Genomic DNA, 20032 nt, shown 5'->3' with positions numbered 1-20032 from the left:
CTCCCACTCTCTCTCTCTAAAATAAATAAATAAATGAATTGAAAGAAAATGTAGTCCTTAGACCAGCAACGACATCATAAATTGGGAGGTTATTAAAAGTGAGCGCTGATATATCTGGGAGTGGGGCCTGGGAACCTGGGGTTTAACAAGCTTGCTTAAATTTAAGAAGCATTATTCTACAATAGTGTCATCTCAAGTAACCTTTGGCAATTCTGTATTTAATACCCTTGATAAAAGAGAAGGTTCGCGACATGGAGGTACCATTTCACAGAAGAAAACCGGAACAGAATCCTGTGGACGTCATTTACTGGAAAGGAGTCTATAATAGCCCAGACTCTGCAGTTCACTGAAAATGCTGCCCTTCATTCTTGATTACAGATGTATTTTGAGGGAGGAATTATGTGGCAAATTTGGAATATCAGGGGTAAACATGTTTGCCCTTTTAACGTTGTGTTAAAATTATTCCTTTGGATGTTTGTCTTCTATTAGCTACAAAGTCTAGATCTGTCTCTCACTCATTTCAGAATGGATGAGTACAGGTCCTCACACGTGGTGGGCATTGAGATATTCACTAACACGATGAATAAGTGTTCACGCAGAACATTTCTTTCTGAAAGCTCACTGCCTATTTTAGATAATACAGCCTCAAAATTTAGTTTCGTTTTGGTCTCTAGTTTTGTCTTTGTCTTATGCTACTGTTTTTCAAGGTCCCTGGACTAGCCAACTGCATCAGCATTACCTGGGATGTATATTCTGTACAGATTCCTAGACTCCACATAATATTGTGTCCAGGTCTCCAATTTGTGATATCCAAAATCCCAGGTGATTCTTATGTAGACAAAGTTAGAGAACCACTGGATTATGTGGTCACCCCAATTCATAGCACCCTAAAATTGGTCATTAACCATAGAATAAGAGGGGAAAGAAACCCTAACCAAAAAACTCGTTATCAAAATTCAGTATAGGAGGAGTCATGATGAGATAGAAAAGAAAGAAAGAACTCCATGGAGACATTGCATTGTGCACAGATCCAGACAGTCCCACGAGTCCCACTGCAGGTCTGCATGGAAATCCATCCCTTCGTCAATTGTTGCTTTGGGAAGTGGGAAAGAGTTTACATTTCTTTTGCTAAGCCATCCCTTATGTAAGAAACCAGTGAAGTATACTCCCAGGAATTTAAATTGACAAAAGGAAAACAAGTAGAGGAAGTTGAGGGATTGTTTAACAAAGAAAAGAGAAGAAAAAGAGCCAAACAGAGTTATATGTTCTTCCCAAGCTCTTTCTCTCCAAAGAGAGCGACAGAGGCCCAGCAGACACCGACTGACCATGGTGTGATTTCAAGGGTTTGAAAACTCCATTTCCATTCCCCGAGAGTCCTGGAGATGTGCTGTTCCACAATTTGAGAAAACAATTATAAATACACTGAGGAAAAAAACACAGGGCTTCAATTCAAAATAAAATATAGAAACATAGTGGTGAGGCTGTGTAGTTTTTTTTATCTTTCTAAATTACCCCATAAAAACAGAGAGATCCAAACCAAAATGCCACAACGTTAGTTAAGTTATTCTCATGAACCCCAGAATAGGAGTAAGTAGGGACGGGTCACCAAGACCCATGTAATATCAGCATCTATACCGGAAGAAGCCAAGGAAAGTGAAGGGGCATCTAACAGATCTAAGAACGAGATAACCCCAAAACTGCCAGCATACAGTGTCTGGGGAAAAATGGGCAGCCTCTTTGAGGAGTGGCTGAACTGGAAGCTCCATTTGCAAGTGAGTGTGATGGGATGGCACTAAGGTTTTAAGAGACTTGATTAATCTGGGATTTAGGAACTGTGAAAACTAATTTGCCAAAGTACTCCCCCAGGGCAGAGCTCCATGCCAAGGAGGAACTGCTGGGAATAGAACCCAAACTGACCAAGAGGGGTGTGGGAGAGAAGGTGCAAAGAAAATGGGGATGAGGAACAAAGCACAAGATCTCCAAAAGCATGAAAACATATTTTTGAACAAAAAAACCCCAAAAGACAAAATTTTACAGCAGTGGAGCTAGGAAAAAAATATTTTTTGAAACAAAAACAAAAAAACCCAGAAAGACAAAGCTCTACAGCAATCCTGACCTATCCCTCTCTTCTAAAAGTTGAGGAAAATTAACCTCATGTGAAAATGAGCAACAGAAAAGAATCATAGTTGAATTCTATATATTTTTATGAGAAAATTAGGCATAGGAAAACATTTTGATAGATAATGAAAACACTCCAAGAAAATGTCCAAAGAACAGATGAAAACCATAACCTAATAGTTTTCAAATAAACTAATGGAAATTTTGTAAATGATCAATTATATGAAAGAACAACATAAATAAGAATTAGAAAAACTCAGAAATGAGGTGAAAGAACTAAAGACAAAATAAGAAAATTTTTTCAGTTATTGGAATGTATAAAACCTGAATTACATCACAAAAGAAGATATCCAAATGGCCAATAATAATGTGAAAAAATGCTCAATGTGCCCTGGCTGGTGTGGCTCGGTGGATTGAGTGGCAGCCTGTGAACCAAAGGATAATAGGTTCGATTCCCAATTAGGGCACATGCTTGGGTTGAGGGCCAGGTCCCCAGTAGGAGGCCCATGAGGGGCAAGCACTCATTGATGTTTCTCTCCCTCTCTTTCTTCTTCCCTTCCCTGTTCTCTAAAAATAAGTAAATAAAATCTTTTAAAAAAATGCTCAATGTTGCTAATCAGAATTTCACATTTAAACCACGAGATATTATACACCCACTGGAATGGTTAAAATGGAAGAGACTGATAATACTCAGTGCTTACAAGGATGTAGCACCATTGAAATACTTATACACTGCTGGCGTGAATGTAAAATTGTACAGCTGCTTTAGAAGCTGTTTGGCAGCTTTAAATACAGGTAAAAAATACATCTGCCCCATTATCCAACATTTCGGTTCCTAGATATTTTCCAAGAGCAATTAATATATATGTTCTCACAAAGATTTATATAAGAATATTCATCACAGCTATAATTCATAATAACCAAATATCTGGAAACAACACAAATGCCCATCAACAGAAGAAAGGATGAACTGTGATTTATACATCAACTGCTGATATACACTACAATGGATATTATATTGGATATTTTGGATACATTGAGTATTGTATCAGATATTTTTTATAAATTTCAAAAAAACCCATTACCTTTAGTGAAAGAAGCCAGACATGAGTGTACATACTGTTATGAATCCATTGATTTGAAATTTAAGATCAGGCAAAAATAATCTATGGTGATAGAAGTCAGAATAATGGTTACCTCTCTTTAGAAGTAAGGGTTTTTACTGGAAAGAAGCATGAGGGAACTTTCTGGAATAATGGAAATGTTCTGTATCTTGCTCTGCTTCATGGTTACACAGGTTTATACATATGGAAGCCAGGGGACCACAAGACCCCTCCCAAGTTCAATGAAGAGGACACACAGGATTCAGCATATGGTCACACTACAATTTTATATGTAAAAAGGATGCAAAGTAAAATTAGCAAGCAGACAAAGCACATGGGACAAAGTTTAGAGTAAACCGGGAACAAGTTTCTAAGAGACCACTTCCAGTGAAGTCACACAAGACATTAATTCCTGCAGCAACAAATTGTGATGTGTGTAAAATGTGGTCTCCCAGAGAAACCCATTAGACACCCAGTGCCAGGGGGTTTACTGGGAGCTACTCACATAGGGAGCTTCTGCCAAGCATTTACCAAAATTTCAGACTCTCAGAAGGAAAGCATAAGTTTATCATAAATCAGGTGGTTTTCATAAACACATAATGAGCCATTCTTATCAGGAAAACAATACAAACCTCCCTTAAATTCAAGTTTCTAGATGCCAGCAAAGGGCCAAACTTACAAGCAGGCCTTTTTAAAGATAGTAGTCAGGCCTGCTATGCTAATTTTTTTCTGCACAATATATAAGAAAAACTTCACCATGCTGTGCATTTAAGATTTTGCTATTTAGCATGGATGGACCTGGAGAGTGTTATGCTAAGTGAAATAAGCTAGTCAGAGAAAGATAAGTACCATATGATCTCACTCATATATAGAATCTAATGAACTAAACTAACAAACAATATAGAAACAGACTCATAGATAGAGAATAGACTGACAGATGTCAGAGGGAGAGGGATTTCAGGGTTGGATGAAAAAGGTGAAAGGATTAAGAAAAAAATTCATAGACAGACAACAGCACAGTGACTGCCAGAGGGAAAGGGAAGTGGGGGAGGTAGAATAGGGTAAACGGGGGACAAGTAGCGATTGTAGGAAACTCGACCTCAGGTGTTGAACACACAACACAACCTAAAGATGATGTATAACATTGTACACCTGAAACCTACATAATTTTATTAACCAATGTCATCCCAATGAATTCAATAAAAAAATAACATAAAGCAAAAAAATTAAAAAATATTTTGCTGTTTTACTGTATGTATATTATATATCCATTAAAAAATTTTTTAAATATAGATAATATGAATAACAGGCTCACAGATTGTCTTCTAAGAGCAGGTTGTCATGAGTCATCATCAAACAAAAAAGCATAATGACTTTGGAGGCCTATAAACAGGGCAAAGTAAAGAGGATCTACCTTCCTCAACTTGCTGAGGCTCAACCCTCTCAGGAGCCTCATGGATCCCGGTCGTAAGCAGCATCATGGGATATAAAGAGCACAGACTGTGGCATTAGTTTTAAAATGGCTCTGTCATTTGCTAACTAGGCAATAACGGTCAAGAGATTTTATTCATCTGAGCTTTAGTATTTGCATCAGCAAGATGAGAATATAATACTTACCAAGGAAAAGTTGTAAGGATTAAATGAAATAACACATGCAGTCAGCATCAAAAAATGTCAAGTTCATTACTAAAGGAGCTACAACTCTAAAAGAAAAGACAATCATAAACATGAAAGATTCTAAGACAAGAGAGAATGTAGTGAGTTCCGTGAGGGTTGTACAAAGGTTTAACTTCTTTTTTTTTTTCCATAAGTGAGATTTTATGGGTTATTCTGAAGATGATGACACAGACATTTCAATTTGTACACAATTCTTAACATAGGTACCAAAAATGTAAAGTCATATAGTCGTGATTCTTTTCTGAAGTTATTCCAGTGACTTTCCAGCTTAAAATTTGGGAACTAATTTCCTTAATAGAGTATCAAGTACCAATATCTGCAAATGTTGATACGCTGTTACGTCAAAGCCCGACTAATTCACAATTTAATATATGTACTACATAATTGAATTTTCAGTCTTTCACATCACATTAACAGAGTTCCTGGGAAAACTGGACTACCCCACCACAGATGTTACACTGCGCACAGAATTCTGGCCGGGAGAGCCCAGATGAAGGAGCGGTTTTCTTCAGGAAGCACGTCTACCAACAACACGAGAATAGAAGTAATTCAACATGTTCGAGACATAGTGAAGGCACAACTGACTCCAGATTGCCATTTAGTATGCTTTGTATTACAGGATAGAAAAACTACCCCCATCTGTGGAATGTTTAGCCGGCACCCAAGGCAATCAAAGCATCCCATATTCAATATCCCACTATTTTCTGGTTGTACCAAAAAATAAACAACCAGCAAGTGATTTCACCTCTTAAAAAAAATCATTTACACTTAAAAAAAAGGGATGAGGTGGAATTCCCTCCGTCTTAAAATTGTTTCTAGAGCTACTAAAAAGTCACATTTACAACACAGTTGATAAAAATATTCCTCTGGATTGTGCAAGAAGGGAGAGAGGGGCCACTGATAAGACATGATATATGATATGAATCAGACTTGGCTTCTTTTTCTCCTGCTTCACTCGAGACTGGACTCTCCTAGGTTTTAGTTTCTCCGTTTTCCACAGGTTCCTGGTTAGCCGCTTCCGCCTGTTTTCCCTTTGCTCCTCTTTTCCCTTTCATTTGCACTTTTTTGTCTGCAGATTTGTCCTTTCCTGCCACCTTTTTTGGCTTGGTTTCCACTTTTGCAGGAGCAGGTGTAGCTGACAACCTCGCCTATCTCCTCTTGGGCTCCTCCTTCGCCGCCCCTCCAGCTGACCTTCTTCTTGGGCATCGTGTCGGTGGGGCGGGCATGTACTGGGTACTGGAGGGCCGAGGTGCACAGATCTTTGCAACTAGGACTGCCTGGCTGATACAGCTTCTCCCGCCACCCAAACTGCTGGACCTGCGAAAAAGGTTTAACTTCTAGGAGGCCAGACAGAGGAATTCCTGTTGGCCTAGGATAGAACTTCATGAAAGAGGTAAGTAACATTTGAGCCAGTAGGATTTTGAGATTCAGAGATGAAGGGGGGTGGAGGGTGAATTTTAGGGCCAGGGATAAATATATGCAAATTCCAAGCTGGATTTGTCTTGGGCTTTGGCCAGCTCCAATGTTGCTGAGAGTACTAGCATTTATTTACCTCCATGACTTGCTCTCTCAGGCCATTATAAAGTCGTGTGAATGAAATGACATAGTGGGCTCTTCCATTCTGGATCTAAGGAAGATGCCATTTTTGCTTCTTGACATAGGAGGTCTGTCCAAAAGGTATTCAGCCATGTAATATGAAAAAGAGACATTTAAAGATATGAAGAAGATATAAGACACATTTTACATAGGACAATGACACCTCAATCCCCTTCAAAGTAGACATCTTGGGACCTCACACAGTTCTCCCAATTGCCAGCAGCTACCCTGTTGTATTTTCGTGAATCTCATCGATAGTCTGAAATCTCCTCCCTTTCACAGGTGAGTTTAGTTTTGGGAAAAGCCAGAAGTCACAGGGTGCCCAATCTGGGCTAGAGGGGGGCTGAGTCACCTGGGTGATTTGATGTTTCACCAAAAAACTCTGCATGAGATGTGATGAATGAGCAGGTGTGGTGTTGTGATGAAGCTGCCAATCACCAGTTGCCCATATCTATGGCCTTCTGAATCATCTGAATAGTTTCTGCAGAGGAATGTTCAAACTTAATGCAAAATCTGATGCAGATTTATTGCCCTACTCGCTCAATCATTTTGAACACAATGGCCACACAGTACACATGCTCGCTCAATGGCATTTACCGCCCCCACTGACTAGTACAGTGAAGCCATCATTGTTTATGAATGTGCATTCCAGTCCACTCTCCTTGGCTCCCAGGTTCCATCATATCACACAAACAGTTCATTATATTAACAATGGCTGGACTTTTTCCTGACAGACCTCATCATATAACAATATGGAAAATGGGCATGACCTCAACCAGGAACAGTACTGAATTCACAGGGCAAAATGGTGGCTTCTGGAGAAACATCAAATATATGCACAATCTTGCCTTTGTTTACTAGTCTGGTCAGACTCTGCCTCTTTTTCTTTTCATTTTTTAAGTAGATATTTATTGAGTGGGTGAGAATAAAGTATATGGGCCCCAGCCCTAAGGAGTTCACAGACTTGTCAGAAAGGCTACATGTAAATGCATGGATTACATAGAGAACAGTAGCGGCTTCAGGGGGAGAGAACAACGGACTTCAGGATCACACTGGATAGGATGCATCTGGTTTCTTCTTTCACGATATGCTCGTGCTAACTGTTAAACTGAAGGGTGGATATGATAAGCTCGCTACTTTCCAAAACTGGTCAGATGAAAAACCACTGGGCTCTAGGTAAGGTCAGAGTGCCCTCTACTGAAATAGGAAGCAAGAATGAGAACTCAAACTATTCTAACTCTGCCTATATAAAAATATTCTCTACACCTTACTATTCATAGAACTGAATAATCTTCCTCTCCTAGCAATAATCGATCTTGACCCTTGTTGAATTCTGATGTTCACTGGGAGGCAATAAAGGAGAACCAAAGAACATCAATCAAATAGATGTGAACATCCCAAAGGCGAAACAGCCTTAGGCTGACTAGCATATACAAATTTTTCTGGCTGACTGATGGGCTATCAAAATCCAAGGAGTATTAGCCCAGGCCTTTGCACAGGATGACAGCAACACTGGAGTCCCTAGCAATCTATTCTGTGTTTTTATTCTTCCCACTGCAACATGGACAAAAAGAAACTTTTACATGGATAAAAAAAAAAGTAGGTAAAAAGAAGTTCAGCCATGAAAGACATAGAGGAAACTTTACTTCTTTACCTACTAAGTCAAAAAAGCTGATCTGAAGAGGCCATGTACTGCATGACCCCAACTATATGACATTTTGCAAAAGGCAAACCCACAGAGACAGTAAAAAGATCAGTGGCTGCCAGACACTTGAATAGGCAGAGCACAGAGAGTCTTCAGGCCCGTGAAACTATCCTGCATGGTACCATAATGGTGGACACCTGTCACTCCACCTTTGTCCAAACGCTTAGAATGTACAACACCAGGACGCAACCCTAATGCACACTATGGACACTGTGTGGTAACAGCGTGTCAGTGCAGGTTCACCGATTGTTGACAAACTCATCAGGGGATGTTGACGGTCAGGAAAGAGGTTGCCTGGTCGGGGGGACAGGAGATATACGTGGGAACTCTGTACTTTCTGCTCAATTTTGCTGTGAATCTAATATTGCTCTAAAAGATAAGGTCTATTTAATAAAGAAAAATCAATTCAGGCTAAATTCTTCATAAGGGCAGGTCTCAGAAGGCCAAAGATCATAAAAAAATATTTGTCCTGCAATCTAAAAAGGCTGTAGATAAGAAGAGAGGACGTCTGTTTCACGGGCTGTGTGATAGTGTGAGCTTCAAAGAAAGCCACCTTATTTCTTTCCTCTTGTCCAGTCTCCCCACCAAGTAGCAACCTCTAGAGACAGTGACCATCATTACACGGGGTCTAAATTCCAATTAGTAGAAATGGAAGCATTCACTCCGAAGTAGCAGTGATTTTAATCTTAACTCTTATTTTTAATATACACCCCAAACTGTAGAACTCAGACTGACCTTCAGACTAAACTGTGACACCAGAAGGAGAGATGACTTGCTTAAGGTCCAACCTCCAACAGCCTGGGGAGTGCCTGGCCCTGAAGATTGACAATGTGCTGATGACGCCATGTTTATCTGCTCCTTGAAACAGAAGACACGGTGGGAATGGGTGGCTTGTAAAAGTAGAAGTTCTACAATAAGTGACTCTTTAGCAAGTGTGTTACCTTATAGAAAGTGGGCTGCTCAATGTCAATAGCTTTCCTTTGGGTTGAATTACTTTATCTGAAGTCTTTTTCCCACTTTGAACTAGCTTCCCAAAGTGAATCCCCTGTTTTGAAACAATGTGATTAATAAGTCTTCAAAACAATGCCCCAGGAGGAATAATAGTCATTTACTTAACTGGCATTTAGAGCAATGTAATTAATAGTTTTAGAAATGTTTCTAGCCTCTTTAATTATGGATGAGGCTAAATATTTCATTACTCCTGCATGATAACATGCTAGTACACATGAAAAGGTAAAGGGGAGGGCTCTTAGGACAGGTGCCGAATGCCTTCCTTGCAATAAACATCCACAGCCACCATGAGCTGGGACATCTGCTAGAGATTTTTTAGCAACGAACATCTGGAACTTGATTTGGTACATGTAGTAGAAACTTCTTTCATTAAAAAAAAAATCTTCTTTATTCAAAGTAATTTGCAGTCTCTCATAACCCACTCTCACCCCCCACCCAGCCCTTGGGAAAAAAAAATCTCCCCAATGCCTATTGTGAAGACCCTTGGAATTTCTTGGCTTTGCAAAATAATAACTGAATGCAATTCGAGCAAGGTTATTTCAGTTTCTCCTTCCTCATTTCAATCCATAGATGAGCTCTGGCTTTATAATTAGAGTCACCTCTCCTGGTACTTCAGGTTAACTAGTCAATGTTGTCATCTCTTCCATGGCCGGTGAATTTAACAGTATGTAGGAAGGTGTGGAGCAAGGTCGGGAGGAGAGGCAGCAGGGAGTTCATTTGTGTTCCTTGTGTATAATGTTCTTTTCCTGTGGAAATGGGTTTTTGTGACTGCCCTTTTCAGAGTTCAGTGGATTGCTCCACCGCCAATAGCTGCTATCAATAAACACTCTCACTCTCATTTGTGAGACCCAACCAACATTTCCTGGAGATAAAGATGGCTTAGATTCCAGTACAATGTAAAACACATTCCAAGATATTTCTTGAATGAAGTCAGGATATTTAAACAAAACCCAACAGAGAGACCTGAGATAAGATGGCTCTTTTATTTATTGCCATCCTCAAATTCTGGGTACACTGACCTCCAGAAAGCAAGAAGGAGCCATTTGATAACATCAGCCCCTTTATCATTCTGAAGGGTGGCAGGTTGCCCCACCAAATGAAAGGCTGGAAGCTGACATCTCAATCATGAGTGTCTTCCCAGCCCTTTCTAAACTTGGCCTGTGGGCAGTTTCATGTGCATCATAAGCCAAGAAGTACTTCTCAGAATGATTTCCTCTCCCACTGAAACAGATCCTGAAAGAAAACATTGACTCTGATCCTTCAGTTACTGATATTCAGCATTTCCTACCATCAATAACACCCATCTCATTAAATTAAAAGCGTCCTCAAACTGTTATGACTGTTACAAAAAAATTCTTTCTTTCTTTCATCTATTTCTCCTTACAACAAAATTTCCCTTTGGACTAATAAATCAGTCTGCTAAAATGCTTATTATTTTTTTAATGACTAAAATGTGAATTGATGGCCTGTGTAAACCATGTTCAGTCCAGAAAAACACATCCCTCTAGTTGGGACCTTTTGAAATAGGAAAGTTACATATGGGAAATATACAATATGGAAGCAGTTTAAAGGGGTTTCTCTGAGTCAGTACCAGATGATCTTCCGATAGTCTTCAGCTTTAAGATGAAATGAAACCTAAAGTTGGTTCAGTAAAGGAGAACTTGTGGTGACTTTGTGTGTGTGCGTGTGTATATATGTATATATTAGATTGGGGACATGTGGTTTTTAAGGAAAGAAAGCTTGATTCAGTTAAAACTTCTGACACAACAAAGGAAGGAAATTGATCTGAGTGTCATTTGCTGTGATCAGTCTCTCATCCAACCCTGTTCTCTGGTGTCCCTTTTGTATCGGAGCCATTTCCTGCATGATAGTACATTCCTGTCTGACACACCATGCCTGGGAAAAGGCAGTATCATTTCCCCCTGCCCGGCAGACACAGCTGTAAGACGTCATCCGAACCCTTTCTGTTTCCGTTGTTGGGTGTTGGCCATTCTGCAGGACTTGCATCTTTCTCTATTAACTTCCTGCTCAGTTAAGGGAAAACTATGGAAGTGTCCAAAAACGTGGTTTCAACATGAATTGGCAAAGCTCAGAAAAGGAAGATGAGAAAGAGGTAGAAATATATTTCAAAGTCCAAGATTTTATAATCAGAATTTTGAAGCCTATAGAATTTATTTGTTCCCTACTACTCCAAGTGTGAGCAGCAACACTGGAATCACATGGTTGCTTATTATAAATGCAAAACTCAGGCTCTACCCAAGTCCTACTAAATGAGAACCTGCATTTTAACAAGATACTCAGTGAATTTGTGTGAACTTTAGAGTTGGAGATACATTGGTCTAGTTCAACCAATTTATTTACAGGTAAAGAAACTGAGTCTTAGGTAAGTAGCTTGTGCCAAACCATAAAGCTATGCACATCAGACAGGTTAGGACTAGACCCTTAAAGTGAATGCTCCAGTTAATCTACTTTTACTGTGTATGAAAGGAAGATATACAACTCAAATTTTCCAGGGACAATATTCCTTCAAACTCATCATCATCTTTCAACCCACAGGCCAAACCAATTTCTTCTTACCCATCAGAGCCTTCTCGCTTCTCTCCTCATCTACCTTGGTCCCATTACAATCCTTCTGCAAATTCCTGAACCACCACCTTCTCCATTCCTACATCTAAATGGTTGACCAAAGCTTGAGAAAAATCACTCACCTGAATAACTGTTACCACTTTCCATTTATAATCAGCCACCTCAACTGAGCTCTCAACAGTGCCCGTTAATCTTACAATTTTTCTCCAGTAGTAGCTTTTCCATTTATACCTTTCCCAATTTCCTCAAACATTTCACTCCCACTCTCAAGTAATGACTGTCTCCAGCTTCACTGAGATGATAAAAGTAATGAGCTATTAAACCCCTTCACTTCCCAACAGTAGCTCTAAATCTACACACTCTCCTGCACCAGCCTGCATGCATCTTCTCTTTTCTCCCCACTTTTACCAACCCTTCTGAACAACGGATCCTTCAGAGTGGTCTCTATAGGCCTCACTCACTCTCCTCTCCTCTGGAAGGGACCTCACACCACAGATCATCTCTTCCCCAAAGATGCCACATGTACACATCTTTGCCTCTGAACCTTTTCATCTACATTCAGATATACTCTAGTGCCTCCTTTCTTAAACAAGAAGCACACTAACAAAGTTTTAGATGAAACCTGTCTAGTTGGGTCCCTATGTCAATACTCCCCTTCACGGTTAGCTTCTTGGTGGAATGTGTTCTCTACACACGCAGTCATTACTTTTTCATTGCCCATTTACTATTTTCAGAATGACTTCACCGATGCAGGATCTTTTTTAAAATTGAAGTAATAGGAAAAAAAAATGAAAGAAGAAAGAAAAAATCACCAGAACTCTCATGACACAAAAATAATCATCTCTTTTCTCTTTGTAACATTTTTTTCCTATTAATAGATACCAATGGGTATCTATTGAGGATGAATAGGTAGGGGGAAAATGTACAATGAAATGACATTCTATATGAAGTAAGATTAAATGGTTCTTGAATTTAACAGAAGAAATGTTTAGAAAGTGAAATTAAAAGACTTATTCCTTACTTTGAACAATTTCCTTCACATTCTTGGTTTTATAAGTTATATTTTTTAACTTTGTCAAGACATTTGTGTTTGTTTTGCCAAGTGAATCGAATAAAGGAAGAGAGGGAGGCCAGGGAGTTAAACTCTCGGTTTCCCAGGGACCGATTGCAATGACAGGTCTGAATCAAAGCCTTCAATATCATAAATCTCTTGCTCTACACCAAGCATGAGCCTTACCAAAAAGGCTATTGTTCCACCAGGAATTTGCCAAAAAACTCCCAACTAACTAAAAAGTATTATTCAGATTTTTAAGCAGTGTTTTGTTAGTTTAAGTAATTTTTTATTTTTCAATTCCAGTTGACATGCAATATTTCATTAGTTTCAGGTGTATACCCTGGTGATTAGACATTATATAACTTCCTAAGCGATCATTCTGATAAATCTTGTAGCCATCTGACACCATGCACAGTTATTAGAATATTATTGACTACATTCCCTGTGCTGTACTTTACATCCCTGTGACTGTTCTGTAACCACCAATTTGTACTTCTTAATCCCTTCACCTTTTCATACAACCCCACCCCCCTCCCATTTGGCAACCATGAGAATGTTCTTTATACCTGTGAGTAAGTTTCTGCTCTGCTTGTTCATTCGTTTTGTTTTTTAGATTCAATTGTTAATAGATATGTATTTATTGTCATTTTATTATTTATATTTTTATCTTATTTTTCTTCTTCTACTTAAAGAATATCCTTTAACATTTCATATACTGGTTTGGGGGTGATGAACTCCTTTAGCTTTTTCTTGTCTGGGAAGCTCTTTATCTCTACTTTGATTCTAAATGATAGCCTTGCTGGGTAGGGTAATCTTGATTCTAAGTCCTTGCTTTTCATCATTTTGAATATTTCTTGCCCCTCCCTCCTGCCCTGCAAAGTTTCTGATGAGAAATCATCTGTCAGTCTTATGGGGTCTCCCCTGTAGGGAACTCTCTGCTTTTCTCTTGCTGCTTTTAAGATTATCTCTTTGTCTTTAACCTTTTGCATTTTAATTACAATGTGTCTATAGGTGGACCTCTTTGGGTTCATCTTGTTTGGGGTGTCTCGGCACTTCCTGGACTTGCCTGTTCATTTCTTTCACCAGGTTAGAGAGTTTTCCATCACTATTTTTTCACGTAGGTTTTCAATTTCTTGATCTCACTTCTCCTTCTGTCATCCCCGTGATGTGCATGTTGGCATGCCTGATGTTATCACTGGGGCTCTTTATACTATCCTCATTTTTTGGATTATTCTTTCTTTTTACTATTTGGATTGGGTGTTCTCTGGTTCCATATCATCCAAATCTGTATTTGATCCTCTATTTCATCTACTCCAACCCTCATCTTGAAGTCAAACGATTCCGTTTCTCCCCATAATGTCCCTGGTGAATTTCAAGCTGCTGACCCAGCAGTGGAGGTCAGAGTAAATAAGTCTGCCTAATTCCATGTGTAGGCTCTTTAAGATGAGCACTTGGAACTCCAGAAGCCTTTCTGCTTACTCAGTTACAATTCCTCCTATTTTTTCATCCAAAAGTTATAGGGACTTCTTTTTGCCCTGTGCTGGAGGACTGGGTCTGGGGCAGGGACCTCTCCCTTCTCAGGGGGGACCTCTGCAGCTGAGATATCCCTTCTGATTTTTACCCACCACATGTGGGTGTGGAACTAGCCCATTCTGCCTCTCCACCCATTCACCCATCCTCCCAGTCTCAGTGTGGCTTCTTCCTTATATCCTTAGTTGTAGGACTTCTGTTCAGCTCAATTTCAGGTGGTTCTGAATGATGGTCGTTCTTTAGTTGAGTTGTAATTTTGATGTGGTTGTGGGAGGATGTACGTACCACATTTATCTATGCTGCCATCTTGACCAGATCCAAGAAGTGTAGTTTTAAGTAAATCTAAGCTGGGTACAAAAGGAGTGAGTACATAAAGCTTGATGAATAATGAAAAGTGGTAGGACTAATGGACTGGGGATCCTAATGAAAGAAGCATTGGCAGGGTGTGAACAAGAGAGCGAGACAAAGCACCAGTGGTGGTGACACTCCATTCTAATTCCTGTCAACTCTTGCATTTTTCCTCTTTGTTCACTATGATTACCTTCGGCTTTTTCTCTATGTAAATAATTTGATTTTCAGCTGTGCATACTGTTTCCTTTGTTGTCTCCAATTTATATGTAAGATTTGTAATGATGTTGTTTTGGTTCTTAATTTGTTCTCTTAGCTCTAAAATCGCCATAGGCATTTTATGCTATTGTTTACCATTCTGTCCCCAGATTCTTACTTTTTTATATTCCTGTTCTTAATAAGAAATTCCTACTCATAATTCTTGCATGACCTGAAGCACCCATGGAAATGTGGATTGAGCTATTCATCTGTGTTTTGCCTAGTGTGTCCTTCTTCCTTCCCTCCTTCATCCTCAACTTTCCTTCCTTCCTTCCTTCCTTCCTTCCTCCATTTCTTCCTTCTTTCCTGCCTTCCTGCCTTTCTCCCTTCCCTATTCTTAATTTATTTAGCACCAGGCCCCTTTTTTCCCCTATACAAGCTTAAGGTGCCCAGCACTGACAAAAATATTTGTTTTACTCTAATAAAATTACAAGTCAGTTCCCTTGACACCTGTTGCAGCTCATCTGGGACTGCAGTTCTATGAACTGGCTCTCAGCAGGTGGTGGGAGGGGAGCCCTGATTTGTAGGCTTTGCAAATTTCTGTGTACACACACTTACACCATGCCATTTCAAACTACTAATAATTTAATAACCACCTTGGAAAGTCCTGAGTATTTGACAATGGGCTATTGTGAGCCAATACCAGACAGCAGAATGCAAGCCTTTCAGCCTGTGAGCATGGGGACTGCTGCTCTGGGGCCCAAGCTCCAATCCTTACTTTTGGAGAGGCCTTGAACAAGTTATTTAACCTCTCTAGTCTCTTAATTTTCATCTTTATAAGATAATTAATGATCTTTAACTGATGAAAATCTATGAAGGTTAAATCAAATAATGATTAGTCCCTGAAATCTTCCTAATTCATCAAGAACACACATGGCAGGGGAGAAAGGGCCTGTTGTGAGCTGAGCTCTGAGCTAGATATTTTGAGGGCCCTCAAAATGACTGAAGACAGGCTTCTGCACTCAGTCTCTGTGTACTCAGTTGTGAGGTCGCACTTCCTTCCCTTGGGGCCTCTTTCTTACATTCATACATGTGCAGTTTAAGCCATCTGAATGTCCCATGGTAACAATTCAGCCTCCTGCTTTAGTCCTGACTTCCTTGGGGACTTCTTACAAGTTATTCTGGCTCTTAGCCCTACCATTTCCGCATTTGGAAGAGGAAGCTCATAATCAACACTCAAACCCACAGACCTCACAGGGAAACTTTCCATGGTAGATGGGATTAAGTAAAAATATTTACCTTCCTCCGTAGTCTCTGGTCCACTGTTATATGTGACTTTGTGAATCTCTCTCCTCAAAGACTCCCAAATAGAGACACCTGCACAAGGCAATAATGGGAATACAACGGAAATGTGCCTTGACTGGTGTGGTCCCTGCCTGTGCATTACCTGGATACTCAAGTTGTGTCTCCCAAGGAAAATTCTCCTTATTTTAAGGCAGAAAGCGCTAGGTTTAGATCCAGCCAACCTGACATACAAAGGCCTCGGCTTACCATCAGTAATCTGTGTATAATAATTATGCATACTTCATAGTGAGCATGCATAGATACTTCTTAATTGTACATACTTCTTAATTGAGACCCTGATTGTAAAATACTGACTATAGCGTCTGGCATGTAGAACATACTCATAAATGTTAGCTGCAATTATTAAGTATATCTGCTTATTATTAAGAACATCTTTTCAGTCCTTGAGAAGTTTCACCTAAGACTTTCTTAAAACAGGTGCCCTAAAGTAAATCTCAAACTCACATTTCAGGGCATATTACACTGTGTTGTTACTTTTAATTTATCCAAAAGATCTTTTGTGATTCTTTATGCCATTGCCTGATAGAAATTATTATGGGTAGTGTTTCTTTACATGTTGGTTTTGACTTTTTAAAACCTTATTCAAGATTCATTTGGTCAACATTTATTTTTATCATTTTTGAGAAATCATAATTATCTTAGAAATAAGATAATAGAAATAATTATCTTATTTCTATTACTACTATTTTTTTTCTTTGTTTTTATAATGTGGACTGAGAAGAAGCCAGCACAGTTTGATGGCCACAGGGAGAGTTCTCAGGGCAGTTGGGTCCACTTTTCATTCTACACCCATCTGTTGCATACAGGTCTTATGCCTATGTGCCAGGCACTATTCTGGGACCTGAGGTCACAGAGAACAAAAACATAGTCTCTGGCCTCAAGGGCCCCAGAGAACAAGAAGATATAGATAGGTCAACTGGGAATAAATGCGGTATGACAGATGCTAAATACAAACATTTCTATGATGCCATGAAGAGTGTGGGCCAGTGTAAGCTAAATTAATAAAGAAGGAGGTGGGAAGGAGGAGATTTTGAGACTCAGTTCAGTACCACCTTCTACCGGAAAAAAAAAAAGCCTTCTCTCTTCTTCTCCCCACCTTACCATATTAAATGCTTTTCCCTTTTGCCCTTAAGCTGAGTTACAGCCCAGCACCTATGACATTAAAGCAGCATTTAGCTGTTGTCTCCCCACCCCCAACCTCCAGCCTCTACAGCTCTCAGGGCAAGGTCCATGTCTTACTATCTCCACATCTCTAGTACCAAGGATGGTTTCTGGCACATTGTATCTGGTCCATTAACAAATGTTTGTTCAACAAAATTGTAATCAAGGAAGAAAAGGCATTCAAATAAGAGGGAATAATCTACTCTATGTACTACTTCCAACAAGACAAGTCAAAATATTGTACTTACAAGCAAGATGGTGAATTGGCAAAGTTCTTGGCAAGAGAACTTAGTGAACTAAGAGAGGCAGAAATCAAACAACCATGCAAGTGGATGGAGACGGTAGAGAAAGAAAAGATTTCCTTTTCAAGAAGTTCGACAGTGAAGGGTTATAAAGGATTTCACCATAATGGCTCTTCATTTAGCAATAAAGTTTTTTAGAAATGAATGCCGTTAAGGGAGGAATAAATAGGTATAGTAGAAATGGGAAGGTAAGAGAGAATCAAAGGAGGTATTTTTTAAGTTGGAAAATATTTAAGCATAATTATGTAGCAAAGGGAAATAAAAGCACATAGACAAGAAGAAAGACAGAAGAGTCAGAGGCATCATTGATAAAGTGATATTCTGAGACAGTAAAACAGAAGGAGATCCAGAACACAGATGGATAAATTAATATAGAATAAAGGCCACTGTTCTCACAAAAGCTGGCAGGAATGGAGACTTGATTTGGAGCAATGGGGGTGGGGAATGATGTTCTGTGTGTCACTGTTTAGAAGAATTATATATATAAGGGCAAGAATATATTTTTCACATATTTTTAATCTATGTTCTATCATCTAAATATAAATACATGATGGTTTATTGTTTTAAGACCTAAGAATCCAAACATCCAAGTACTCAGCAGCTATATTCAACATAAGTTATGTTTGCCAGATTTTCATCATTTGTTTTAAGACATAAACCTGACAACAGGGGTTACCAAGGGCTGGATGTTGGGGGAGTGGGGAGATAATGGTCAAAGGTAAAAACTTTCAGTTATAAGATTAACAAATGGTGACTACAGCTAATAATGCTGTCTTATATGCTTGAGAATTGCTAGGAAAGTAGATCTTTAATGTTCTTACTGTACCAAAAAGATTTTTAAAAGGTAATTATGTCATGGATTTGGGGTGCTAGCTAAGGTTATGGCGGTCATCATTTTGCAATAGGTAAGTGTATCAAATTAACACATGTATTCCTTAAATTTATACAATGTTATATGTCAACTAATATCTCAACAACACTAGAAAAAAATAAACAGGACCAATACCTTTGAAGTTTCTTTGTACCTCTTCCTTCCTTTCTTCCCAGACATCACCAGACTGTTTGATTACCCTGCATGTTTTCATAATGTATCACCAAAGCATATTATCTGTAAGTAATATTGATATTTACTTTACACTTAATATCTGGCAAGATAATATTTTATGGAATACATACAGTATTGTTTTGAATGTTTTAATTGTTTGAGTAAATGTCATTTTACTGTATATATTCCACAAATTGTTTTTTTCACTCTACTTTTTGTTTTTGAGATTTCCCGTGTTAATACATGTAACTTGAAAATTAGGTTTAGTTTTATAGGTTTAAGTTAATGTTAGAAGCACTAATTTATTTTACTGGAAAAAATCTTTTTGCAGGGAAGGTGGTTTGAATTCCACTTGCTAAATTAAATGAGCAGTATTTCTATCCTGTTGGTACCGATTGCAAAAGAACAGGATGACTAGCATAGTTTAAATCTTAAGTAAAAAATGAAATTCTTTATTACAAATATTTAAACAAATGGAGTTGCTTAAAACAAACAGACTTCATCTCAAGTTTACAAGTCAACCGTCTTTGAACAATAACTATTAAACAAACTTCTACATATTATAGGAAAGTTCTTTGTTCTTTTAAGTAAACAGACCTTCACAGAGAAAAATTTATAATAACAAAATACAAACCAAGCACAGATTAATTTAAGGGTTGTGGTTACTGGAATGTAAATATTCTCCAACCTTCTGTATTATCTTTCTAATCTGAACAAAGAATAACGGCTACCCTAGTGTTTGGGATTCTCACAGAGCTTGTGCCAATAACTTCCCTGAAGTGTCGTGTTTAGCACTGAAACCTGCGGTTTATAGCTTCAACTATGATGTTAACTGAAATTGATTTGAAACATTGAGGGTTAATAATGTTGCACAATAGAGAATTATAGGTTAAAGAATCTATAGGTAGAATCTATATCTGCATAGGAGCAATTTATTTTTATTCTTTGCAGTATTCCCTTTATAAAGATCCTGCATTTTTATCCACCCTCTGGTGAAAGAATTAGGTTATTTCCAGTTTTTCATTATCACCAGCAATGCTGCAGAAACTTTCGTGCACACACCTCTGTGTACACATGCGAGAGTTTCTCTGGGACCCTCATAAGCAGAACCGTTGGGTCACAGTAATGTGCATCTTTACTTTTACATGGTATGAGAGTCCTGGCCTTACTAAATATCGTCAAATTGCTCTTGAAGGAGCTTTATCATCGCACCCTCTCACGGCCTGTCTGTGA

The 20032-nt window shown here is 38.8% G+C and overlaps 1 pseudogene; it reads right to left on the bottom strand.

The window, feature by feature from the left end:
- Positions 1–5722: 5722 nt before the first annotated feature.
- LOC112299656 (non-histone chromosomal protein HMG-14 pseudogene) lies at positions 5723–6124 on the bottom strand (annotated as a pseudogene).
- Positions 6125–20032: the final 13908 nt, after the last annotated feature.

This window comes from Desmodus rotundus, chromosome 1 (assembly GCF_022682495.2).
Source record: "Desmodus rotundus isolate HL8 chromosome 1, HLdesRot8A.1, whole genome shotgun sequence".
In the NCBI taxonomy this organism is placed as follows: domain Eukaryota; kingdom Metazoa; phylum Chordata; class Mammalia; order Chiroptera; family Phyllostomidae; genus Desmodus; species Desmodus rotundus.
Note: the sequence above shows the minus strand (reverse complement) of the source record. Positions and strands in the feature narration are given on the sequence as shown.